The sequence below is a fragment of the Bos grunniens genome, chromosome 7 (assembly GCF_055505025.1).
Source record: "Bos grunniens cultivar Pamir isolate PY7600 chromosome 7, Bosgru_T2T1.0, whole genome shotgun sequence".
NCBI lineage: Eukaryota > Metazoa > Chordata > Mammalia > Artiodactyla > Bovidae > Bos > Bos grunniens.
The window spans coordinates 3985130-4002496 of NC_141171.1; the positions used below are offsets into that span (position 1 = coordinate 3985130).

The following is a 17367-nucleotide window of genomic DNA, read 5'->3' on the forward strand; positions in this document are numbered from 1 at the left end:
CTGGCTGTGTCCACGCAGGCAGGGCACCCAGAACCTGGGTTTCTCCCCAGCAAAACCCCTGGGAGGCCTGTCCTGGGTAGGGCCAGGCAGGATCAGTTCAGAGCCCAACTTCTGGAATCTGGGGGGTGGTACAGGGCAGGGAAGGAGCCACATCGCTGTATGTGGGACACACTCCTGAGGCAACTCATCTGCCACCTCTTTAAAGGAGCCGACTTCACAAATGAGCAACAGCGCAAGGCACTGCCTTGGACTCAAACGGAAAGGAAGGGAAGTGACAGCTGCTCCATGCTCCTGGCGCAGGAGGCAGAGCGCCCGTCTGACACGTGTTAGGCCAGCGTGGCTGAGCCTGGGCACTCAGACATCTGCTCCCACAGGCAGTCCAAAAGGGTGGAATCAAGAAGGTTTCCCGACGACCATGTGACCCCCCAGGGTGCTCCCCATTCCAGTCAGAGCTTGAGAACTCTGAAGCTCAAGGGCACAGGCTATCAGCTTGGCCTCGATCTGCCCCCAAACCCTCCTGGCACCCCAGCCTGCACCTGCCACCCCACCTCAGCCCCCTAGATCGCACAAACTGTCAGACTGCTGAGTCTGTCCTGTTTCCCTGTGAGCTACAGACAAGTCAACGCCCTGAATGGAAGTCACCCTCCCTTCCTCTCCTTCATCGTGGGAGGGACCGGTCACTTTCCTTTGGGGCACTGCCTAAACAACAGGAGCTGCTCCAACATTTGGGGAATTGGATGAGAGCAGAGATTTCAGTGGTCACTTTGAGTAGTGGGTACCTGTGCTTCCAGGACCAGAGAGGAGCCTACTGGGCGTAAAGATGTGGCGCGTCCAGGATCTCAGGCAAGGAGGTCCCCCAGTGCTGTCAGAGAAAATTCTGTCCCTTAGGGAAGAGGCTCTCGGTCTGGCCAGCCCAGAGGGCCCCCCCGCCAGGACAGCCTCCAGAGTGGTAAGCCCCAGGCTCCAATCCATAAAGCTCATCTGAACCCCAGTTTCAGCCTGAAGCCCTTCCTCCCAACTGTCAATATGAAGAACAAGGTTGGGGCTGGGGAGAGCTGGGGAGTGAGGACAAGGAGGTCGCTCTGCATGAGGCCATCAGACCAGCGAGGCAGTGCCCCAGTGACCTCATTTCACCGTCACGGGTGTGGGACAAGTGGTCCCAAGGGGCTGCTCTCTCCAGACTCAGTCTGGTCAGGGTCCCCAGCCGAGGACCTGGGAGACCCGTCTGCTTGTGCTCAGTGTGCAGCGTCAGGGCAGCTCACTTGGAAGCCGAGGGGCTGGAACTCTGCCAACCCCAGACACTCCCTGGGCCTCTGGCAGGCTGCTGGGGTTGGGGGCCCCGGCTGCTGCACCCTTCCCCCATGACACGAAGGACGTGCACAGCTGGAGGGGGCGGGGACAGCAGTGGGGTGGAGGGGGATGAAGTCTCAGGCTCTGACCTCCCCCTCCTTGGGTGGAGCCTCCTCCACCACTACAAGGCGGTTGCCTTAGTGCCCACATGGGGCCTGCCGTCAGCCAATCTCCATCCCGCCAGGCAACTGCTCCTGGGGAGGGCAGGTGCGAGTAAGGAGGGGCCCCACCCTCCTCTCAGCAGGAAGGACCTGTGACCCAATCCAGCACATCAGGGCTGGCGGCCACCGCCCTGCAGGCACGGTGGGGGGGTGGGGGGAGGTTGTGAGGAAGAAACCAGCCTTGAGGAACGAAGAGTGACCTAGGAATGAAGCAGGACGGACAATTTCTGCAAGACGCAGCGAGGAAGAGCGCTAGGGTGCTTTCTGAAGAGCAGCTGAAGAGGATATATCGCCCCAGCCGGCAAATTAGGATCTGCTTCAAAACTCCTGGAGAGTGAGGGGAAGAGGACGAAGGGATGGATAGCAGAGTAGCAGTGACAGGTGACAGCGCCTAAGTTCCACCACAGGCTGGAGGAGACCCGCTGGCCCGCAGAGAGCAGCCCCTCTAACTGAGGCAGGATCCGAGCCGGCTGCTGCCTGCACGGCAGAGCCCAAGAGCAGCCAGCCAGCCGAAAAGAGGCATCACCAGGGCGCAAGGCTGCCCGGGGCACAGGCTGCCACCTGGGGAGCAGGGCCGGGACCCAGGGGGCTTCCGTCCCCCTTCTCACTCTCTCCAGGCAAAACCTGGCTGGTCAGCAGGACGCAGCCCAAGTAGTCCTTGGGCCCAAGAGGGACAAGCTCCAGCTACACTAGAGGCTTCCCAAGCACCCAGCACAGACAAATCCCAGCATGGGGGCTACACCAAGTCCTAGGCAGAATGCTAACACAGGGCTCTGGGAGGGGTGCAGATGTCAACTGCTTCTACCAAAAGATGCTTTTAGTTAAATGTCACCTTCCAACTGGTCTGAGGACCTCAGGTGGAAAATCTATTCTAAAATAACTCCAAAAAATAAATAAATAAATAACTCCAAAAGGGTGATTGTGCAATGGCAGGAACCAATATTTTTAAACAGGACTCTGGGGACCAGCACCCAACACAGGCTGGTTCATTTGGGAGAGGGGAGGTTTAGAGAGGTGTAAGTCAGAGTCTTAACCCTGAGGTTATCATTAATACTCTCTGTACTAGGAAACGCTATGTATACTGTTACTAACATAACAGCAAGAACATTACTAGTAATACTCTTGTTTCAGGCATGAGCAAAGTGAGACTTAGGAGTATGTGTTTGGGAGAAGTGACAAGAGCTGATGCTCTGAAAAGCAGATGACGTGGGGTGCTTTTTCCAGAGCCCAAAGAAGGGCGTGAAATCAAGGTGGTGGCAGGAAGAGGATGCTGAGTGCAGACTGACCTCAGGTGGAGCATGGAGGACAGGGTAAGTCAGGGGGAGAGGGGTCCAATCTGTTCTAAACGATCATGTGGTTGATCTGGGGACACACTGGGGCAGAGCAGCAGGGAGATATGACCAAATGATGGGTGAACTTCAGAGGATTTGGACAACATAACAAACCAACGGCTGGACAGGAGGTGAGAGAGGGCTGTTTTGTTGCTGTTCTTAATTTTTGTCTGAGCAGCTGAGAAAAGATGGACTTGACTTTGTGGGACAGAGATGGAGCAGATCTGGAGGAAGAACGTGGGAGTGAGATGGGCCGGCGCGCACAAAGGCTAGGAGCGTGAGGACAGGTGGGGCCTGCACACGGCGCAGCCGCTGTCCTCAGGGACATGCGGAGAGAAGGGGCTGAGCTTGTGCAGCAACTGCCACGGAGCTGAGTGACAACAGGGTCCAGATGCCAGCCGCACTGGGCAGCGGCCAAGCTCCACACCCTCCACAACCCCTGGCTGACAGGCACACGTCTCCCCATCCAGCACAGAGACCTTACTCTGCTCTCGGCCTGAGCTACTTCCTGATGCCTGTCTCTCAGAGACAGTGGCAGAGATGCAGCAGCTGTGTTCTGGAAGGAACTCACACCAAAAACACCAGCTCTTGAGTTTTAAATCATGTCAAACCTCATTAAGGCCAAATATAAGGGATGCAATTTAACTTGGGAAATAAAAAATTGATCCCAACGGCCAGCCCCCACCAGATACAGCAGAGAACAAGGATGAACCTTAGGGAGCAACTGGCAAGGGAGCTTGTTACTTCCTGAGCCTCAGTTTCCCCTCCACAACTCACACATGTGCTGGGTGAAGAGAAACAGTGACATCAGTAAAACCTTGAGTGAGAAAATCAAGTTGCAGAATGGTATGATACCATTCACAGTTTTACAAAGCTTAGTTACAACCTGCAGAAAAAGATACTAAAAGCGCACTAAAATCGAAACTGAAAGAAATTGGACTAAAATCCACAACACTCACCCTCTGAAACTTTCACTGTCTATATTAAGCATTTCTGTACTGAATTATTCCTCTTAACAGTGACAATCAGCTTCTTTGTAGTCAAAGAAAACAAAGATAAAAAGAAGAGTTAAACAAACATGCCCACTGCAGAGGGTGAGAACTGACAGAACGAGAGGCACGAGGTGCGGTGAGGGGAGTCGGTCCTCGTGGAGGGAGGAGCCCAGCTCCTCCAACAGGCAAACAAAGAGCCCAAGAGGAACCGCGACCTTCAGCGGACGGAGAGTGGATGCCGCTGCCACCTTCCCACTTGTTACTGGCAGCTTTCAAGTCCACCTTCTGGCCCACTTGCAACTTCTGAGTTCTAAGCCGTAAACCTGAGCCCGTTATTTCATCCCCACAGCCCACCTTCCACCTGGGTCACTAGCTGTCCCCAGGGGACATCAGGCCACAGCATCAGAGCAGGCTCTCCCTGAAAGGACTCCTCACTGAGACAGCCCACAGCAGCAAATCCCACAATGCTCAGGGGCGTCACCTCCCCCACGGCTGATATCCCCCATTTGTCTTCATCTTCAGTGTGAGCGAGCAGTATGGGTTCAGGACGGGCTGCTGAGTTAGACCTACATTTCTGTTAATCAGCCTCATGAAGGGGGTGACTCTTGGAGATGGCTTACATGGCAAAATGTAGCAAGTCAGTCAAGGGCTTTAATTAAAAACCCCTGCATTCTGACTTACTGGAAGGCAAGCGTACCGAGATGGAGCCTCACAGATTGAGGCCAAGGCAGGAACAGGAATCCAGGGAGATGGTTCAGGTAGAGGAACAGCATAGGCCAAAGCAGCTGAGCTGGGAATCTCAGACAGAGGGAGAGGGGCCACAGTTAGTCCTGTGCAAAAGATATCCTCAAAAAGAAACCCAAGTCATACTGACTGACTGAAGCTGAGTTCTGAACCCTTCAGTTCAGTTCAGTCGCTTAGTCGTGTCCAACTCTTTGAGACCCCATGGACTGCAGCACACCAGGCCTCCCTGTCCATCACCAACTCACAGAGTTCACTCAAACTCATGTCCATGGAGTCAGTGATGCCATCCAAACCATCTCATCCTCTGTCATCCCTTTCTCCTCCCGCCTTCAATCTTTCCCAGCATCAGGGTCTTTTCCAATGAGTCAGTTCTTCGCATCAGGTGGCTAAAATACTGGAGTTTCAGCTTCAGCATCGGTCCTCCCAATGAATATTCAGGAGTGATTTTCTTCAGGATTGACTGATTTGATTTCGTTGCTGTCCAAGGGACTCTCAAGAGTCTTCTCCAACATGACAGTTCAAAAGCATCTGAACCCTTGCTGCTGCTGCTGCTAAGTCGCTTCAGTCGTGTCCAACTCTGTGCGACCCCATAGACGGCGGCAGCCCGCTAGGCTGCCCTGTCCCTGGGATTCTCCAGGCAAGAACACTGGAGTGGGTTGCCATTTCCTTCTCCAATGCATGAAAGTGAAAAGTGAAAGTAAAGTCGCTCAGTCATGTCCAACTCTTAGCAGCCCCATGGACTGCAGCCCACCAGGCTCCTCCGTCCATGGGATTTTCCAGGCAAGAGTACTGGAGTGGGGTGCCATCTGAACCCTTAGTGGTCTGAAAACTTAAAGACACTCCAGAAATGTGCATGTTTTCTCTTCTATATCATCAGAAGGGCCCCTGGCCAGGCCACCTGGCTAAAAGTTCCATGGGCCTTCAAGGGACAACAGGCTCTCCCTGCTGCAGCCCAGGAATGCGGGTGGGCACCGACCACACCCACACACGTGAGGGCAGGTGCCACTCACCAAGAGTCTCTGTGGGTAGAAGGCCAGTCAGTCATCCCACACGGGGGGAAATCCGAGTCCAGTGGGCCTGCAACCAGGTTCAACAGTCTTCTACTTGGCATACTTATCAGCTGCCCACCATGGAACATTCCACCGTACAATCTAAAGGCCTTTTGTTAATCATGCTTAAATCTTCTTTTCCCCTCACCTTGGAGAGACAAGCACAAGGTGGGCCTGAAATGACACCAGTGGGACAGCCGTCCTCATGCCTCCGTGGCGGCCCCACTTCAGAGAACTAAGACTTGCCCTGCCAGTGGCTACAGAGGCACCCGTGGGGAGGTCTGGCCAGGAAGAGCCCCGCAACGGCAAGGTCTGAGCCCCCTGGCGTCAGCTGCCACTGCCGCCTGCCTGGTGTGTCCCCAGCTCCAGAGGGGCGCCAGCCAAGGGGCCGGGGTGGGGGTTGGGGAGCATGGGCTCCCTTTCAACACTGGCACTTTCAGATCCCAACCCAAGGTTAATGCTCCTCTGTTTACAGAAATGTGGGGTCTTCGTTTACAGACAAGATGGCTTACACTGGGCATTTATGTGCCGCGCATGGGTCATCTCAGGTGCAAGGTGAGTGCTATCATCAGCCCCTGATTTACAGGAAGGGAAACTGAGGCAGGTGAAAGTCACACAGCAAGTGGGAGGGACGGCGCTGGGAACGGAAGCCCAGGCTCCTCTGCGCAGTGCCCACTGAAACACGCCCATTAACCACCCAGAGTCAGGCGTGTCCAAAGGACACAGGAAGCTCCTCACAGGCAGGAAGTGGGGTCGGACCGCTCGCTCTGGCCCCTGAGGTCCAAATGAGATATTAAATGTTCACAACTTTATTGAGTGTTATCAGTGAAACCACGCCTTTTGCTGTTTGCTTTCAGGGCACAGAAATTCTGCTGGAGTACAGGATATACATTCCTAAAAACTGCCACACGGTGCAAAATCATGCAGTCAAAACACAGGGCTTGTACAAACGATGGAGCAGTACCACAAAACTTCATCAGTAACAGTAAAAAGAGAGTCTGGAAGCTGATATTTAAACGGTAATGTGTTAAATAGCTAAGAAACACACAAATGCTGCCCGAAGCCTGTGTCTCACCTGGGGGAGAGCTGGTGTTTGCTGTGACTGTGGGTGGGGTGCAGCTTCTGAGTTACTGCAACAGTAACTCAGGAGGAAGGAGGCTGTCTAACCCAGAAGGGGATGGGCGTGCTGTGGTGCACATCTCAGGTCCGTGCACTCTGCTTTGGGTCCCAGAAGGTGCTCTTTTAGCTGCGAGCAGTTTTCTGGATTCATCTCATACAGGAGTCAGCAAACTTTCTTAAAGAGACACAGTAAGTATTTTCAGCTCTGCAGGCCATTCAGCCATGGTCACTCAAGCCCTGCAACTGTGACAGTTTGTTCTCAAATGGGCATGGCTGTGTTCCAATCAAACTTTATTTACCCAAAGAGGCCACCAGCCTGTGGGCCATAGGCTCCCAAGCCCCCAGACCTAGCATTTCTCCTGGACAAAATCTCATGTAACAAAACCGCGTGCCCTTGTACCAGCAGTGTTAGAACACATCTGCTTTTCCAAACAAGCATTACAGCAGAACTGACTACAGAGAGAACTGGTTTCAAAAAAAGGATGTGAATGTGTTAATTCAATCCAAGCCCAGGACTCAAGGTTAACCCTTTTGACAAATCAGAAGAAATTTAGTTTCAAGAAGTGTCAAGTGCATCCTGGTTACTGCAGGGTCAGTCTGTCCCAACTACATGGGTCAAATTTACATCATTCTAAAAGCCCTACACACTCTCGAGATAAATAGGCCCCTTATAGAAGGAAATTACATGCTATAAACTCAATTACTGAAGCAGATGAAACTTTAACCCAGTTACAGAAACAAATGGTTCCTAAGCACACGTGCCTGAGGACCGGGGGTTGGGGTGGGGGCTGGCAGGGCAGGATTAAGCCAGGAAAAGAAAAAAAGTGAAGTCGCTCAGTCGTGTCCAACTCCGTGCGACCCCATAGACTGCAGCCCACCAGGCTCCCCCGTCCATGGGATTTTCCAGGCAAGAGTACTGGAGTGGGTTGCCATTTTCTTCTCCAACGGATCTTTCCCACCCAGGGACTGAACCCAGGTCTCCGGCATTGCAAGCAGACGCTTTACCATCTGAGCCGCCAGGAAAGAAAGTGCAAATCAAGTCCACTGGAGCCGAGTTGCTAAAGACCTGGGGTGGAGAGGGGAGGGGTCCCTGGGAAGAGCCTCGGGATCAGGTTTCTCTCCAGGTAACCGACTTAACTTTGCCCTGGAGGGCTGGCGCGGGAGGGTGCAGTCTGTGTCAGAGAAACCCTAAGAAGCGCACTTCAACTGGTTTGGCGGCAGCGGGGGACAGGGTGGGGTCCGGGAGGACACAGGTTCACACCACACTGCCCCCCACTGTCCTACTCCAGGGCAGGTTAGGCAATGCCATCACAGCCCTGCTCCTTGCATCTGGAATAAACCTCGATGCATTCTGCCTGCAACCGTACTTCCACAGCTCAGCCCCAGCCTGGAGACACCACAACAGCTTTGGGAACAGCCACTGGGCTCAGCCTTCACCCAGTCAGCACCTTGGTCCTTCAAGTCTCCTGACCTTTATGTGAACGCTAGGTCTGACTGGCAGGCACACCACCTCACTTCCAACCTGACAGCATTGTGTCCATCCCGCTGGAGCTCCCTGGACCTGGGGACTCGATGCAGGTTTTCTGAGCCTCCTGCTTAATGTTAAGAGAAGCCAGCGTTGTTTGCCAGATAAACAACCACTTTACAAAAATTAAAGTCTTGACCAACAAACACTTCTGTCATATTAAAGGAGCTCACTTGCTCTTTTAAAGGTTTCGCACAAGGTAGGCGATGTCATCGCTGGCCTCTAACGGTGGCCAGCGGTGCCTAGTCTCTGGGTATGCAGAGAGAAGGGCATAAAAGAGATGAACACGTGGTGCTCCAGACGTGGGAGCATCTGACCCTACTTGATGGACACCCTACTTACTGGCAGAGGAGGGGCTCAGGAAACCGGGGTGTCAGCAGATACCTCCCTGTTCCCCAAAATCCAATACACCAGGCTAGGTGAACACCAAGCAACCTTGCGTCACACAAATACACACGTGTGTACCCACACTCAGACACGTGCCCCTACACACACTCATGTCTGTACAGTTTTCATCCCTTCCTCCCACTTCCAAATCTTATCCAATCATCTTAGAAAAGGTCTTTCTTTTCTGTGTAATTCATTTATGAGCAAAAGAACAGCAGTTCTTATGCGTGATCACTGTCCACTGGGCTCCAGAACCAACTGTCGGGAAGGAAAACCATTCTGAAAATGAGATGAGACACAGGGTCCAGAACCACCAACTTCTGAAGCAAGTGAAGGAGCCCACAAGCCGTGCAAAATCCCTGCAGGGCCCTGTGTAGACCCCTGCACACCTCCACCACTTCAACCCACACTTCCTCTGAGACAAATACTTTCACACCTGGGTAGAACAAGAGAGCGTTTTAAAAATCACTAGCACCTGCAACCACGCTCATTTTTACTACTTTGTGCACACAGTAATTTAAACTTCCAAAGAAGGCAAAGAACCAACTGCTGTTTACTGCTGTTAATATCTGAGTGATGCCTGAACCTGGAAGGGAACTTCGGCAGTACTGAGGAGCCTGGTCAGTTACTAGCAACCAGGGATACCCTTCTCCTAGTTCACAGCCTGTCTGATCCAGGACATGGATGTCAAACACTGATTCTGTGCCAGTCAGTGACCTCAAGGGGCCAGTGACCTGGGGGTCCCACCTCTGTGGAAGGCAGGAGCAGCACTTTGGGGATCACTGGCCTTCATGAGAGCAAAGACCCAGTAAGGACTGTGAGATACATGTGTCTATCATCATTTTGTTACAAGCCAACAATGGAAAAGAAATCCGCTCTGCTGGTCCGGAGCAGGAGGGGGAGTATCTAGAAATGTTTCATTAGAGGTAGGCCCCATGAGCAGAATCTGGAGTTGCAGAGATGGAAGAGGAGAAAGCAATGGGAGCAGAAAAGGTGAAGTGGCAGAAATATATAGGCACGTGAAAACCCATCTCCCAAGTAGGTACATGAAACCAAATAAAAGGGGATCAAAACTTTTAACAACTTTTTAAAGGCATGAGGTTGCTTAGAAGGAGAAAACATCCCCCCATGACAGTAAGGCCACTTACATGCTAGCAGTGGTGACTGGGCCTCCCAGGCTGCGGTGTCTGGGACTGGGGATGGGGGGGAGGTCCTGGCCAGCCACCAGCCTGTGAGCGTGAGGAGGGCTGGAACCTTTCATTAGATCCTGAAGGACAGGGGAGGAAGTGCTGAGAGCACAGAGTGTGCTCCCAAAGGCCTGAGTGCGCACGCAATTTCAATCAAGTGCCTCCAGTCACTCCATCAAACTAATCAATCTGAGTACCGACGCTCTCCACAGGGGACTCTCTGACCCTAGTCCCCAGAGGTGTGCTCTACCTAACCCTTCAGGGAAGAGACAACATTTAAGAATGCGGGATTCAACTCAGATTAGGGAGTGAAAGGTGAAGGTTAAGTTCAGGAGCATCTTAGTCTCCTCCTAACAGGGCACTTCTTTCATGCCAAGCGTGCCCAGACACTACGTCCATCTGAAATGATAATGACACATCAAATATACGGCCATCACCACTCAGGCATCATGCAAGGCACAGTCAGACCAAGGCAGCCGTCCCATCAGGTCACTTTCAGCCCTTGGTGCAATAACCACTCAGATATGTAGATATGCAGACTGTTAACACTGGAAAGAGAAAAAAGCCATATATAAAACACCCTGGGCTCTTACAGTTACAAATAAACACACATTTACAATCTGATTAGTTTTGGGTTGTGATGCCCTCCTCCAGGGGATCTTCCCAACCCAGGGATGGAACCCAGGTCTCTCTCATTGCAAGTGGATTCTTTACTGTCTAAGCCACCAGGGAAGCCCAAGAACACGAGTGGGTAGCCTATCCCTTCCTTCAGGAGATCTTCCTGACCCAGGAATCGAACTGGAGTCTCCTGCATTGCAGGCAGATTCTTCACCAGCTGAGCTACCAGGGAAGCCTTTTTAAGGTAGAGGACATGTAAATGCAGCTTCTGAAATAATGCTTTTTTGGGATATATTTAATAAAATTAATCCGGAAAGCAGAAATTTTAATATACTCAGGTAGCAACCACCAACATTTTACAAATAAAACCTCAAAGGTCTTCAGATTCCTAAAGGCCAACGCCACGCAGACCTGGAGAAAGATGGTGGCAGCACCTCACCCCAGTACTGCTTGAGGGAACAGAGCAGGTTTGGGGACCAGTCATCTCCAGAAAAATCGATGGTCACTGACTTCAATGGGGCAATGCCACAGTAACAGCCAGCCCTCTGGTGGCCTGCCCAGCCACTCAGACTCACCCTGGAGACACACAGGGCCAGGCCTGGGACAGCCGAGTCTCCAGACCGCAACATCTTCCTCCCTCCCTGGAGTCACGGGGAGGGGCAGCCAGAGAAAGCACAGGTCCCGTCGGGTAAGCTGGGGTAGGTGGGGAGTATGTTTTTATCTTTCCCAGACACAGACCATCTCTTGAAACTTCTGAAAACAGGGACCACCACGGACCAGCCAGGCCACGCAGATACCACTGAAGTCAGTCTGCACCTCAGTCTCATGCCTTGGCCTGAGTATCCCTTCCCAGTAACAGTAGAGGAAAGCCTGTCCACATGTCCACGTTCAAGCATACAGCAGGCAGGACAAACCACACCTAAACTGACCATGCTTTAAGAGGGGGAGAGACAGCAGCAAATGTTTTTAAAACTTGATAGCACCCCGGGCTCACTCTGGAGAAGGGGGCTTGGATTTTGTGTTTCTGTTCTCAGAAGTGCTCAGTAACTATCCAACACCACCCACCTGCAAGTGGCCCCACAGGGGTTTCTGAGCCTCTGATAGCTGGGGCCTGCACCCGAAGCCCAAGTGCAACCCCAGAGAGAGAAACAAACGTTACCAGAAGAGAAGGCGACACGGAAATAAAGACGCTACCTGTGAGGGGGATGTGAACGATATTAAATACGCACAGGGAACCGGTGGCCAGGGGCCCTCTGGCGCAGGACGTCACTGAGAGATGTGTCACTGAGCCTCCTCAGCCCACAAAGGGTTACGCCTGCCAATTCCCTGCCATCTGCAATGTGCCCAGCGGGTGTCACATCACCAAATGGGAGGCCTTAACCCTTCCAGGGCTGCCTCCCTCAGGACCTGGCTGAGAAAGCAGCCCTGACCACCAGCTCCACCGAGCTGGAAATGGCAGGAGGTTTTACACAGAAATTCCCAGGAAGGGCCAGAAAAGCCTTCTGCATCCTCAGGAGGAGATGGGAGTGGAAAGAGGGAGAACCAAACGCACACCCAGCAATGTGGTGACATGGGCCTGGAGGCCCTGCCCGGGCTCCCTTGTCAGCTCCTCCCCACACGCATCCTGCGGCAGCAGGGCCGGCAGCCCCAGAAGGATCAGAGCCAGCAGGGAAACCTACGTCTAGGACTAAATAAGTTTCTGGTCTCAATGAAGCCCATGGGCCTAAGAAACAGTTCCTACTGATGAACAGTTCCTCCAGCACTTCCTGCACAGCTGCGAGAGCTGGAACAGTAATCTTCCTTCTCTCCTCCATCCTGTAAGTAGAAATCTCCCCCTTGGGCAGAGGGTTGTTCTGGGTACAGACACCTATCACAACCTCCAAGAAATAGCTAGGCTGACCTAAAGGATATCACATGAGTGGTCATTTTGTACAACATGCTACTCAAGGCAAAAGCAAGATCTCGCCTCAGCCAAGGCCCTGAGAGCCCCTCTGACCTGTCTACTACCACCCCTCTCACGTACCCCCTACCCCTCGACCCCATTCTTTCAGCTCCAGCCACTCAGACATCCCAGCTGCTCCTCTGAAAGCCAAGTTTACTCCCACCTCAGGGCCTCTGTCCTTCCTGCTAGGTCCTTCCCGGAATCTCTGTACAGCATTCTCTCCTTCAGCAGAAACAGCAAAGTGACATGATCTCCCCCCACATACGTGACTCGGGGGGTCTCTACTCCCTTTCCCACCTCATCACCACTAGACATGCTAATTACTCATCTCTCCATCTGTGTCCCCCTCCTCTCAACCCCCACAAGAACACAGACTGTCTCTCTGTTCGGTGATACTAGCCCAGGGCCCAGGACAGAATAGGTGTTCAATACATACTTGTTAAACAGACAGGAAAAAGTACTTTCAGTGCTCCCAACTATGGCGCTACCCTCCCTCATTAAATAAGTCCCAAACTCTTCATGTCAATAGAAAATAAAATGATCAAAACCAAGCAAAACAGGGACTTCCCTGGTAGCCCTGTGGTTAAAAATCCGCCTGTCAGTGCAGGGAGTACAGGTTCGATCTCTGGTCCAGGAAGATCCCACAGGACACAAGAGCACTAGGTCAGTGAGCTGCAACCACTGAGTCCTCGTTCTAGACCATGGGAGTCACAACTACTTAAGCCCACACAGTTCAGAGCCCGGGCTTGGCAACAAGAGAAATCACCGCAACGAGAGGCCCGCACACTGTGCTAAGGAGCAGCCTCCACTCGCCGCAACTTGAGAAAGGCCATGCACAGCAACGACGACCCAGAGCAGCCAAAACATAAGTAAAATTAATTAATAAAACAAAACGCTTACTTCATACCATACATGAAAAACCAACTCAAAATTGGCCAAAGACCTAAAGATTAAAAGCTAAACCTATAAAACTCTTAGAAGAAGAGTATATAAGGGTAAAATCAGGACCCTCAATTTGGCAAGAAATGCTTAGATACACCAAAAGCTCCATATCAACAAAGGAAAAAAATAAATTAGACTTCATCAAATTTATTTAAATTCTTTTGTGCAGAAGATTGTGAAAAAAATCAACAGAGTGGGGAAAAAATATTTCAAATCATATCTCTAATAATGGTCTCATGTCCAGAATATATAAAAAACTATTAGAATTTAGCAAGAAACCCAATTCAAAAAAACAGGCAAAAGATTTGAAAAGACATTCCTCCAAAGATGACATACAAATGGCTGATAAGCACATGAAAAGATATTCAGCATCACCAATCATTAGGGAGACGCAAATCAAAACCAGCTCTCACCCATTAGGATGGCTATTTAGAGAAAAAAAAGGAAAATAAGTGCTGTTGAGGACATAAAGAAACTGGAACCACCATAAACTGTTGGTGGGAATGTAAAATGTTGCTGTGATGTGGAAAAGTCTGGCAGCTCCTTGAAAAGTTAAATACAGATAAATACAGAATTACCCTTATGACCCAACAATTCTACTCCTAGATATATCCAAGAGATGTGTTCATTAAAAAAAAAAAAAATTGTATACAAGTGTTAAAAAGCAGAACTATTCACAACCACCACCAAGAACAACCCAAATGTTCACCAGTGGGTGAATCAACAAAATGTGGTATATCCATACAATGGAATATTATTCAGACATAAGAAGGAATAAATTTCTGATCCCTGTCACAATGCAGATGAACCGTGAGAACACAGTAAGTATTTAGCATGTTTAGCAGACACAAAAGCTCACGCAGTATATGATTCCATTTTTCTGAGATGCCCAGAACCATGCAAATCTAGAGACAAAGAAAAAAAAATCTAGAGACAGAAAGTAGACTAACGGTTGTTAGGGAATGGGGGCACAGAGGTGGGGGAGTAGAGGCTAATACATACAGGTTTCTCTCTGGGGTGATGAAAATGTTCTAGAATTAGAGGTGATAGCTGCACAATATTATGACTATATTAAATGCCAATGTACACTTTAAAAGGGTTAAAATGGTGAATTTCATGTTATGTGAACATTATCTTATTAAGGCAGGAAAACAAAAACAAAATAATCTTAACCTCAAGAGCCACAGCCCCTCTAGAGCTGCTTAACTACTAAAAGGGAAAAGCAGGCTTACTCTGATCCCAACAGGACTTGAAAATGGTCCTCAAGGAAAGACTCCTTTGTGTAACAAGATCGCCAACAACCCAAGAGCCACTGTCCACTGGAGTGTAGTCCCTCATCAGCTTCTCACAGCAGCCAAGGAGGCCGCAGCAAGCCCGTGATCCAGAGTGGGACCACATGGGACACAAATGGGACAATTTACCAAAAGGGAACCAACTCTGTGAGAAGCCAAGACCTCCAAGGGCAGCGGTCACACAGGCCACCAGTGTAGAGCAGAATTTAAGTCAGGCCTGTCACTGGCCCCACACTGGGCTTGTGTCAGCGCCTCAGACTCACAGACACGTCACTCACTCATTCACCCTAACACTTGCTTAGTTTCTACCACGGACCAGGGGCTGACTGAGGGCTCCAACAAAAGGCCTGCCATCCGTAGCAGCACAGTCCGAGGAAGCCCCTGGGGACACACACAGATGTATGGGGCGGGCTGTGAACACAGCAGGCTGAGACATAGGGCAGAGGCCCCTCCCACACTGGAGCTGTCATAAACCCTGGACCACACTTATGGCTCAAATTTATAAAGCACTTCTTTTTTTATAAGACAAAGTCACGTTGAAGACCAGCTAACTACCTACTTTATCCAGACTAATTGGCTATGGCTGCTCTGGACAGACACCACCAATGGAGAGGTGAGATTGATTTCTAATGAATAATATATTAATTTGTGTCAGAAAACAACATATGGGACATCGCGGCATCAGGGTACTGAAGTGAAGCAGCACACGCAGTGATCGATGCGCTCTGGGTTCTGGGGGCGGCAGGGGGAGGTGCGCACAGAACAGCCAGGGCTACCAGCGCCACCCTCCACCAGGCCGAGCCCAGAACACCCGGCTCACCTCCACCCCTCACCTTCCTCACCTGTGAAATGGGAACACACCCACTCTATCACTAACACGGCTCCACGAAGGTACGGTCAGTGCTGCTATTACAGAAGTAAGAATGCTTCACCAGGAAGCTGCACCGCTGATGGGCCACTGTCACACCCCCACAGCAATGCCAGACCTCTGCTGAAGGGCTTCTGCTTGAACTTAAACCAACCACAAGCAGCCACCATCCTCACTTTCATAAGTGGTACTTTTCCTGCTCTGGGTGACATGCATCATAAAGCTCCCTGAAGGAAGGCCTGGGTTACACTCATCTTCCAAATTTATTTTATGGAAAATAAATTATTTTATGGAAAACTGCAACCATGCCCAAAGAAGCTGCATAAATTGCACATGCCCACCACCCAGATCCCACGGTCATCAGACAACCAACCACAGTCTTTCACCCACCTCACGTCTCCTAGGCTCTTTAAGAAGCAAATACCATTCAACATGTATTTATGAATGAACAGTATTTATCACTACAGGACACAAAATCACAATTCCATGATCATACCATCAATAATTAAACAATTACTCCTCAATCTTTGTCAAAGTCACACTTGTCTAAAATACACAGGTTCCCCCATTGCATTCTTTTCAATCATATGTTGAAGAAATCAGGTCATCTGTCCCATTTCCCTTGACTGGGCTTTGCAAGGGGCCTCCTTGTGGTATAACAGAAAGTGTGAAAAGTTGTCAGTCACCCAGTCATATCTGACTTTTTGTGGCCCCATGGACTGTAGCCTGCTCAACTTCTCTGTCCATGGAATTCTTCAGGCAAGAAAACTGAGTGGGGAGCCATTCCCTTCTCCAGGGGATCTTCCCAACCCAGGGATCAAACCCAGTTCTCTTGCACTGCAGGCAGATTCTTCACCATCTGAGTCACCAGAGATACACACCAGGAACACACCCCCAGTTTCCTATAAACTAGATTTTGAGGCCAAATCAAGCATACATCCCTCTGAAAGCACATGCACCCTTCCTTGGGGGTGGGGGTGGAGGACTGGCAGCTACTGAGGACCACTGTCTAGACCCACCATTTTATTAGGTGTCTGCAAGTGTATGAACTTATAATTTCATGTTCCATACTCATTAGCCAGAGCGTCAATAGCTACACTGTCTGTTAGCCACATGTGGCTATTTAAAAAGACTTAAATCAAATAAAACTAAAATTTGACTTTCTCAATCACAATATTCCAGGTACCACATCAGACAGTATGAGTAGAGCGTACTGGAAAATTCTGGCAGCTCGAATCTACCTTTGAGGGAAAGTAGCCCTCACCCACTATTTTGTTCCTTGCAAGTTCAGCTGTAGAAATAAATGCTTTTCTTCACTCTACCAATTTTTCAAAATGAGTTGATTCCCTAACACTTTTTGAAGGGCACTCATGAGTTTCTTCCTTTCCTCTAATCATCAATACAAACCCTGGATTTTTTTTTTAAACACATTTGATGCTCCAACCCAGGGAACTAATTTTCATTCACATTCCCTTGCCCCACCCTTGGCCGGGAGTGGGGGCCAGGGGGGTCCTGTGGGTCCTTCTGATACAACCCTGGCAGGATCTTTCACAACTGGGACATTGCCAATGCAAATTCAGAATTAAAACATTTTCACTTAAGTGCTTTGATCTTTCACTTACATGTCTTTTGTCCTTAAAAAAAAAAAAAAAAAAAAAATTTTTTTTTTGACCACACCACAGGGCTAGTGGGATTCTAGTTTCCTGACCAGGGATCAAACCTGGGCCCCCTGCAATGGAGGCACGGAGTCCTAACCACTGGACAGCCAGGGAATTCCCAATTTTGGTTCTTAAAGACATCGATCAACTTGTTTTCTCCTACAATATATAATAATAAGACTACTGGCATTGTTGACCTGAA

At 50.3% G+C, this 17367-nt stretch overlaps 1 protein-coding gene across 14 annotated transcripts in view; it reads right to left on the bottom strand.

Moving 5' to 3' along the window:
* Positions 1–17367, bottom strand: part of GATAD2A (GATA zinc finger domain containing 2A) — a 98514-nt gene that overhangs the window by 37966 nt on the left and 43181 nt on the right. Inside the window, exon 1 of one of the 14 annotated variants that reach the window (XM_086408156.1) lies at positions 4532–4792. The exons of the other annotated variants lie outside the window; for them this stretch is intronic. The gene's annotated coding sequence lies outside the window, so the exon portion shown is untranslated. Of the gene's footprint in view, positions 1–4531; positions 4793–17367 lie in introns of those variants that run through there. 14 annotated transcript variants of the gene reach the window in all.